The following is an 8,793-nucleotide window of genomic DNA, read 5'->3' as shown; positions in this document are numbered from 1 at the left end:
GAACCCCCATAGCCAAGCTCCTCTCAAGTATTGCAACCCAAATGGGCTCCCAACTTGCCCAATATGCCCTTTGCTTTGAGTCCACTCTCCCCTATGTGGGATTATCCCATTGCCACATGGCACCTTCCCCACAGTCTCCCCAATTTCCTCCTTTCCCCCACCAAAATTTCCGAGCTCCCAGACCAACTTCCCAGGAGCATGGTGCACTGCTCCTGCCACAAATGTGACGTCATAAAGCACGGCTTGGAGCCCATTGCTTCGGCTATGTCCAGAAACTTAAAATCTCAACAATTCTGATCTTAGATCATCAAGTTGGCCCAGTTGCCTTTGTCGCATGCATCTGCAACCACTTTCTAAGTCAAGACCACCCACTTTGGACGCACATAACTCATGATGTACAAGTCTGATTCACAAGCTATAAAGCACGGCTGAAAATACTTATTGAAAACCATGTTTTGGGGACTCGAACAACCCAAAACACCAGTACACAAGCCCAACAACCAAACTTTTGTACATGAATTTTTACATGGTCACTCCCAAGACTCGAAGCACTATGTACACATATATACATGAGGCTAACTAGCAAGCTTTTTATCATGATAAACTAGCTTTATGCTCATCCAAAAAATGCCAGACAGCGTGTGCTGGTGATGCTGGCGACTATGCCCGGGAGGATGCAACCTGCTCTGATACCAATTTTTGGAAATAGGGTTGCAAGGAAACACACATAGCTTGGAGAAGACGAAGAATCTCAATGCATACAACAGAGAGTATGTATTGCTTAGTGCATAATGAAAGATAAGATAGCCCTAGCATGCACGAGGAAAAAACCTCCTAGTGAGGGAGAAAATGCTCCAGCGGTCCTAGGTGTGTTCAGAAACATCACTACCACATATGTATGGTAACATCTGCAGTTTACTCTCTGATGGTTTAGTGGTCAAGCATGACTCCCACTTTGACAGCGACCAAGTTTTTACTCTCATTTTGATAGGTTTTGTGAGTTTGGACACAGATCTAGTATTCTTGTGCCCACTCTCACAAGAGTGAGAGTTGCATATACATGTGTAGCTACAGCTCACATGCAGTCACAAGCTTTATGGGTTCTACAAGTTTTTGGACCATTGTCAAATCTTTATTAGAAGCAATTTTTTTGTGGGATGTATATAGTTATGCACTTTACTCTCAGTTGAGCTATTTGTCCCAAATCACCCACTTTGTTTCCATTCTAGCACGGTTTATGGTTGATATTTTGCTTTAGTTTTTTGCTCACTTTACAAGGGAGACTTTGTGAAATTTCTCCCAGGATTTCTCGCCATAGTTTTGATTCCTTGGCATGCATATAGCATATATGTGTGACATTTCAGAATCTGCAAACATGACTCGTGAGAGAGGGGGGTCTCGTTCATGTTGATACTTGCATTGTTGGCATTGTGCTCATACACAGCACATTAAGTGTCATTGTTTTAGACATATGAGGATGCAATGAAGATGTAGGTGTGATGTTGATGAGGTTTTGACACATGCTAGAGCAGTAGCTTCATACGCAAGTGATAATGATTTCATGTTGGTGCAACCAAAGTGTGTCAACCCTAGCAGAGGGCACAGATAGTGATGTGTACGCTTATAGATGCATGGCAGAGTGCTAGAGTAGATGGGAAGAGCCTGGGCAACCAAGTGACAGCAGAGATGTATGTGTTATGTGGGTTTTTAGACCATATGGGCTGCAGAGAGGGCTTGACAGGGTGACAGGTGAAGAATATCTGAGGTGCTACTTTTTGGCCTGGGAATGTAGAGCTTGAGATGCTCAAGCAGCAAGTTCAGACAGCTCATCAAACGAAACTATAGAGTGTGAGCTATTCAAGTTTGAAGGTGCAGTGTATTGCAAATCCATATCGAACAGGGCAAGTGGTGCCAAGTGGTCACGGATGGTTTTAGAAAATACGTGTGAAGAGCTCATCATGTGGAGTGTGTCAATCCTTTCAGATCGTCGATCGGACTCCTGGATGTCAGGATATTAACATTTGAATTTTTGCAAGGGGCCGATCCTGGGACTGTTTGTCTGCCTCAATTGATGTGCTTGCATATGTTTTTGAAGCTCGACGGCCTTTACAGAGATAGTGTGCATTGTGTGGAGTCTATAGGAAGTGATTGCTTGTCGATCAAATTCCTGGTTAGCTAGCTACGGCTTGTCAAAGTTTGTGCAAAGCGACGGTAGTGCGATCCCACATGTTTTTTTGTAGTTTTTGGACTGATGCTTGGCGGGCTTGATGAAGTTGGAGTGTGGCCGAGGCAGTGGAGTTTTTAGCCGATGAGGTGGGTTCTCAACGGTTTAGTCGGCTCGAGAATCCAATCACTAGGCATAAGATTGTAGAGGATGGAAGTGGGGGAAACAGGGTTTTTTTAAGGGGATTTTGTGGGCTACTACAGCCTTATGGAAGGCATTCAACAAGAGAACACCACGTGGCCATCCCAAGTCCCACATGTGCTACTTAGAGAGTGGGTTTTATGGTATATACGCTTCAGCATGGAGCCATTTGAAGCAATGAGACATGGAGAGAGCTCGTGGAGCTCTTAAAGCTATGGTCGTTGCTCTGTGGCGCTGCTCACGACGGCGTTTACGGTGGTGTTGGTCTTGCAGGGCGGCGACGCCTACGGGTTTTGATGAGTGCGATGGTGTTGTGGGGGTTGGACGGGCCAACGATTATTGACTGTGGGTGTTGATGTGGCAGTTTCTCGAGCCAGATTCACGCGCCCTCCAAGGGCCTATTTTTGAAGACAAAAGTAGGGGGCACTGTGACTGCGCCATCGATGCCCCACTTAGAGGAGTGTGCACATGGAAACTTGTGGACCAAGCCCATGCCAAATATAGGGCGCCTTCCCATGCAGAAGGGGGAACTTCAAAAATAAGAAAAAGGGTTGGCCAAAAATAGCCAGAGGCTTTCCCACGCCCATATAGGAGGCCAATTTTTTTTGCTTTGGGGGTCTTTTAGGGTGGGGCTCTCTTGGGGAGAAGATGGAGGACGAGAAGAAGCCCTCAGGAGGGAGTCTTTTGGGCGGGCTTCCTTTTGGAGGAGGTGAAGCTCAAAGAGGAGCTTCCACAAGATCTCGGGGGGGCTTTGCTCGAAGCTTTTGAATCCCACAAAGGTGCCGACAAAGGAGTTTTTCTTGCCATGCTCTGAATGAGGAGAGCCGCAGAGAGGTGAAACCAAAATTGCCCAATTTTCTTGTTACTCAAGGTTGCCATGCCAAGCCAGTAGTAGTCGAGATTTTATGGTGTTTGTAGAGAAGTTTTTTTTCCATAATTGATGAAAATCATACTAGATTCTGGTGCCATTTCTTCCCCCTTTTCCCCCTTCTTCTCGTTGCTCTGCTCCTATGATATTATGCCGGTTTGAGATGTGTGTGCCTCCTCGGGCATGTGTGTGTGTGTGTGTGTGTGTGTGTGTGTGTGTGTGTGTGTGTGTGTGTGTGTGTGTGTGTGTGTGTGTGTGTGTGTGTGTGTGAGAGAGAGAGAGAGAGAGAGAGAGAGAGAGAGAGAGATGAGTGTTGTGGCACGATCGTAAACAGGCAAAAAACGGTGTGGTCTAATATCGATTACGTGAGTTTTGAAGGTGAACTCTAGTGGATTGGGGTGCACTGAATATCATGGGCTATAGAGAGGTAGACCTTTTGGATCCAGGGTGTGTTCCCCTTTCCCCCTATCCATCTTCTGGTGTCCCCACTGAGGAGCGCGCTGATGCTTTGATTTGAAGTTGAACTCAAAATTTTGAAGATAACCGAGATGATGGAGCCGATTTTTGGCCCCATATTTACATGTGTTGAAGACCCTGAAGACTGGTTAGTAGATTTTGAGTTATGGATGATGTAAATGCATATACCACTCGGTCATCAAAATTTACAACAGGGCATGAGGTGTAGTTTTGATTGTCATCAAAAAACCCAAATATAGCCCAAAAAACTCAAAAAATGAGCATTTAAGCTTGCAAGTTTTTTTCAAAAAACATTATGGCTAAAAAATCTTAAAATTTCTACGTCATGCTTCGTTTAACAATGAAGGATCTTGAAAACAATGGAGAATTGACAAATTTACAATCACATATTTAAGTCAAAAGAACTACATTCCCATAATCACATCAATTTTTGACGATTTAATAAAACATAAACTTTGTGATTTCACTATTGTGATGAAAAATGCAAATAAAAAATAATTTACAAACCCTAAATTTTGCATCTAAGTTTTAAAAAAGTTAAGTAACAAGGTTATCTATACTTTTGCAACAACAAAGCTTCATAAACTGAAGCAAGTTTGAAAGCTTATTTCTTCTCTTTGTCATTTACAAAAAAAAATTATTTCCCTTCTAGAAGACAATATAAGATATTTTGCGTGGTATTTTCTTTGACATCAACAAGATAACCTACCACTTTGAAAACGCTTTCCTCATTGTTGGGACCTTCATCAACGGCATAAAGAAATAAGAGGTTCAATAATTGTTTGATTGTGCCCAAAAACACCTACTCGAATTGACCAAGCATGACCCTTAGGCTTCTTGTGTCATGCATACTCCCAAAGGATTTAAACACCATGAGTTGATTTTTTTATTTTTTTATGAGAGGTAGCAAGCATACCTCTAGGGGGAACAATTACTCTCTGTAAAGGCACCATCGATAAAGTCTTGTCAATACCTTGAGCCAGTTCTAGAAATTGATGAGCAGCTAACAAATGTCATCGAGGAGCACCACTGCCAAAAGTGAAAGGAGGTGGAAGAAGTCGTCTTCTAGAATCTGCTCCAGCGATTGACACACGTATCCTAAGTGCTTGAAAGTGAGGACGGATGGGAGCAGGTTTACTACGTGAGGGAGTGAGTGAACCTGTACGACCTAAACCAATTAGAAGAGTTAAAAATCCCTCATATTTCAAGGCTTTCTTAAGTAGAAATTTAAAAATTTATGTGTATTTAAACCAAAAAATCAAAGTATGTCTTTATTTATGCCACAATAGATCTTTTATATGTTAACAAAATGATACCAAAAGCAAGTACATCATGCTAGTTCCATCTCCCTTGCTCTAGTGTCTCAACAACAATAGGTGTTACAACAGTACTCACACTATCTCTTTGTGGAGTGGCTAGAGAAACACTCAACGGTTGAATCTCCAAGCCAACCACATAATCTCACAAATTTCCTACACCAAGTACTTGTTTGACCAAGCAAGACCAAAGAGAGTATTTTATACCATCCAACCTATACCCATTGAAAAGTACATCAAGAATAGAAGAATCACACTTGCTTTCTTGTTGTGTCCTTATGCATATAACAATAAATCCGCACCATTTGTACAAAGATCTACACAACCAAGGCTGTATGACAAGTCTGGGCAGAATTTTGCAAATGCACTTGTGGATTCTAAGGCTATTTCATATGAAAAACTTTGGCATGCACGTAAGTTGGGCATCTGAATTTTACTAGTTTGCTGCACTTGTAGAAAATATGATATGGTTTCTTCTTTACTGCTTCTTGAAGCACCTGTCAAACATGTTTGTGAAGGCTGTATTTTGGGTAAAATAAAGCGTTCTAACTTTCCAAAGGATGGTTCAGTAAGGGCCACATGCAGGTTGCAGCTTGTGCATAGTGATGTTTGTGGGCCCATGCAAACTCTGTCCTTGGGAAATTACCTTTACTTCGTGACTTTCATTGATGATTACTCCAGGCATGCATGGGTATGGTTCAGTAAGGGCCACATGCAGGTTGCAGCTTGTGCATAGTGATGTTTGTGGGCCCATGCAAACTCCTTCCTTGGGAAATTACCTTTACTTCGTGACTTTCATTGATGATTACTCTAGGCATGTATGGGTATTTCCGCTTAAAGCAAAGTCAGAAGTTTTTATGTGCTTCAAACAATTTCTAGCTATGGCTGAAAATGTCCCGAAATGTACTATGGGCACCTCCGTTCTGATTGAGGGGGGGGGTATATGTCTCATGAATTTAATGCATTTCTGGCTAGTCGTGGGATAAAACACCTATGTACAGTGCCTTATACACCTCAGCAAAATGGCGTTACTGAGAGGAAAAATGGGTCGCTTACGAAAATGGCACGATGTATGGTCAAAAGTCAAGCTTTGCCGCATTATTTTTGGCTTGAGGCCATCATGTGTGCCACTTATGTACTAAAAAGGTTTCCTATGAAAGATTTGCAGTCTATTACTCCATATGAAGCATGGCATGATAGAAAGCTTCTATTGAGCATATGCGTGTTTTGGGATGTTTGGCATATGCTTTGGTGCCACAAACACAGCGCAAAAAATTGGATGATGAGGCTGTCAAATGTATTTTTGTTGGTTATAGTGCTGAAAGCAAAGGTTACAGGTTGTATCATCCACAAACAAAGCGTATTCTGGTTTCACGGGAGGTTGTGTTTGTGGAAGATTCTGTTCAGCCCTTGCTATCATGTACTAGAGACAGTAATGTAAGCTCACAGGACATTTATGACACTTTGTTGCCTCTTTGCAGTGGTGGAAATACGAATGTAAATTCCAATGAGGCAAATGTACAGCCTATGGGGGTTTCTAAAAATGGTATAGATCAGCCTATTACTGATGTAGATGTACATGATGTACTTGATGAGGAAAGGGCTGAAAATGAGCAGGCTAGAGGTATGCCAAAATTGTTGGTGCATACATTGCGTGACAGTAAATTGGATGCACCTTTGTCGAGTCGTACTAGTTCAGGCTCTCGCCATGCATCTTATGCATCAGATTGTTATGCTTTGGCTATGTCTAGCTTACATGATGTTGAGGAACCTCTGTCTTTTAATGAAGCACAAAATTCAAAAAATTGGATGGCTCCCATGCAATCAGAATATGATGCACTTATAGAAAATGACACGTGGACTTTATGTGATTTGCCTCCTGGCAAAAAGGCCATTGGTACAAAGTGGGTTTACAAGTTGAAACGCAAGCCGAATGGTGAGGTTGATCGCCATAAGGCTCGATCTGTTGCAAAGGGTTATGCACAGCAAAAAGGCATAGATTATGAAGAGACTTTTTGCTCCCACTTGTCATATGACTACTGTGCATTCATGTTATGTGTCGAAGATTAGTTATCAACTTTCCTCAAAAAGGTCTCTAACATAAAATATGGCCAAAGTTCAGCTATAAAAAAAACCAGTATACCATAGGTTGTTCAGAAGCTTAGTGTTAGCATCCCCCATTTTTCAATACTCTAGGAAAGAAAAACCTGTCATAATCCCCCAACAGAGCAAGACATTATCTAAAAGTTGAGATTTTAGTGAAATATAGAACTTGGGAGCAGAAGTAATCCCAAAATAATCTCCAAAGTGCCAGGGGAAAGCCAAGTACAATTCCAAGGTCATCTTGCTCTCTTATTCCCCCTTTCTTTAACCAGTACAACCAAGTTGACCATATCAAGTTTGTTTATAATGTTGCATGAGACAGGATATATTAAAAAGCCAATGCCCAAAACCTAAAGTATAGCTGCTTTTTCTGTATGCTAAGAGGAAAAAGACAAAAAAAAATCCAAGTCTAAGTGAAGGGAGAAGAGCCCCTCACCTTAATATAGAAGTAGTGGATGGGTATGTGTCAGCAGAGAAGCATGTCAGCAGTCGTCACCCAAACAATATGCCAGGTATGGCCACACCCTACAAGCTATCCTCTACGCGCAATCCACATCAAGATCGTGAGTGGGCCCTAAAAAGGAGGAGATATTATGAAAAGGCTGAGCTACATGCCTCGCCAGGCTACCAACATCATCAGAAAGGGAAGGGGATCGGTGGCAACATATAGTGAATAGAATTCCTTGCAGTGGTTTAAGCCAGGAGGCGCCATAAAGGAAAGGGGGTAACATTTACCCTTTAAGGTTAGAACCTCAAGGGATTGTTCTCACTGCTTTGCTTTCTAAGGATTAAATCCACAAGGGATTGCTCCCACTGAGTTAAGCTATTAGAGGTACTTTTTAAACCATGTTAACCAAGACAGCATAGTAAGCCAGCACCAAGGAATTCAAATTTCAATTTAGTAATTTCATACTCAAGGTGGAGAACCTTATGCTAAGATCAAGCTACTTGTACTCATGCAACAATATTATCAAAGGATTAGTCAATTGTCAGAAGTGTATTGGGTAAAGTATCAACTACATACATAGTTTGGGCAGCATTACCAAGATAGCAGTGTAAGTAATAATCGATATCAAGGACCCAATTAGAATCACCCTATGAGGTAATTACAAGTGTGGCAATAGATATTGAATAAAAAACCTTGCATTGGTTTATGCGAGGAGGAGCTATAAGAGGTACTCATTCAACCATGCTCACCAAGACAACATAGTAAGCGAGCAACAAGGAATTCAAATCTTAATTAAGTAATTTCAAACTCAAGATGGAGAACCTTATGCTAGGCTACTTGTAATCATGCAGCAATAGTGTCAAAGGATTAGTCAACTGCCAGTATCAACTACATACATAACTTGGGTAGCATTACCAATAGGTTGAGCTAGTGTAACTAGAACTAGCTATCATGGTCAGATGTTGTGACCAAGTGTGTGTGTGTGTGTGTGTGTGTGTGTGTGTGTGTGTGTGTGTGTGTGTGTGTGTGTGTGTGTGTTTAAGTATGAAAATCCCCTCATAGTTGAACCATACGTAGACAATTGTATTAAATAATATATTAAATAACAATATTTTAAAACAAGATGTCATAAACCTCAATTATCATTTCATATACACCAATACAACATTCTGTATCTGATGGATAATACAATCATTTAGATCAAAAATTTGATCTT

The sequence above is a fragment of the Adiantum capillus-veneris genome, chromosome 9, assembly GCF_014529385.1.
Source record: "Adiantum capillus-veneris isolate H3 chromosome 9, ASM1452938v2, whole genome shotgun sequence".
In the NCBI taxonomy this organism is placed as follows: Eukaryota; Viridiplantae; Streptophyta; class Polypodiopsida; order Polypodiales; family Pteridaceae; genus Adiantum; species Adiantum capillus-veneris.
The sequence above is the reverse complement of the archived record's forward strand: the minus strand, read 5'-3'. Positions refer to the sequence as shown.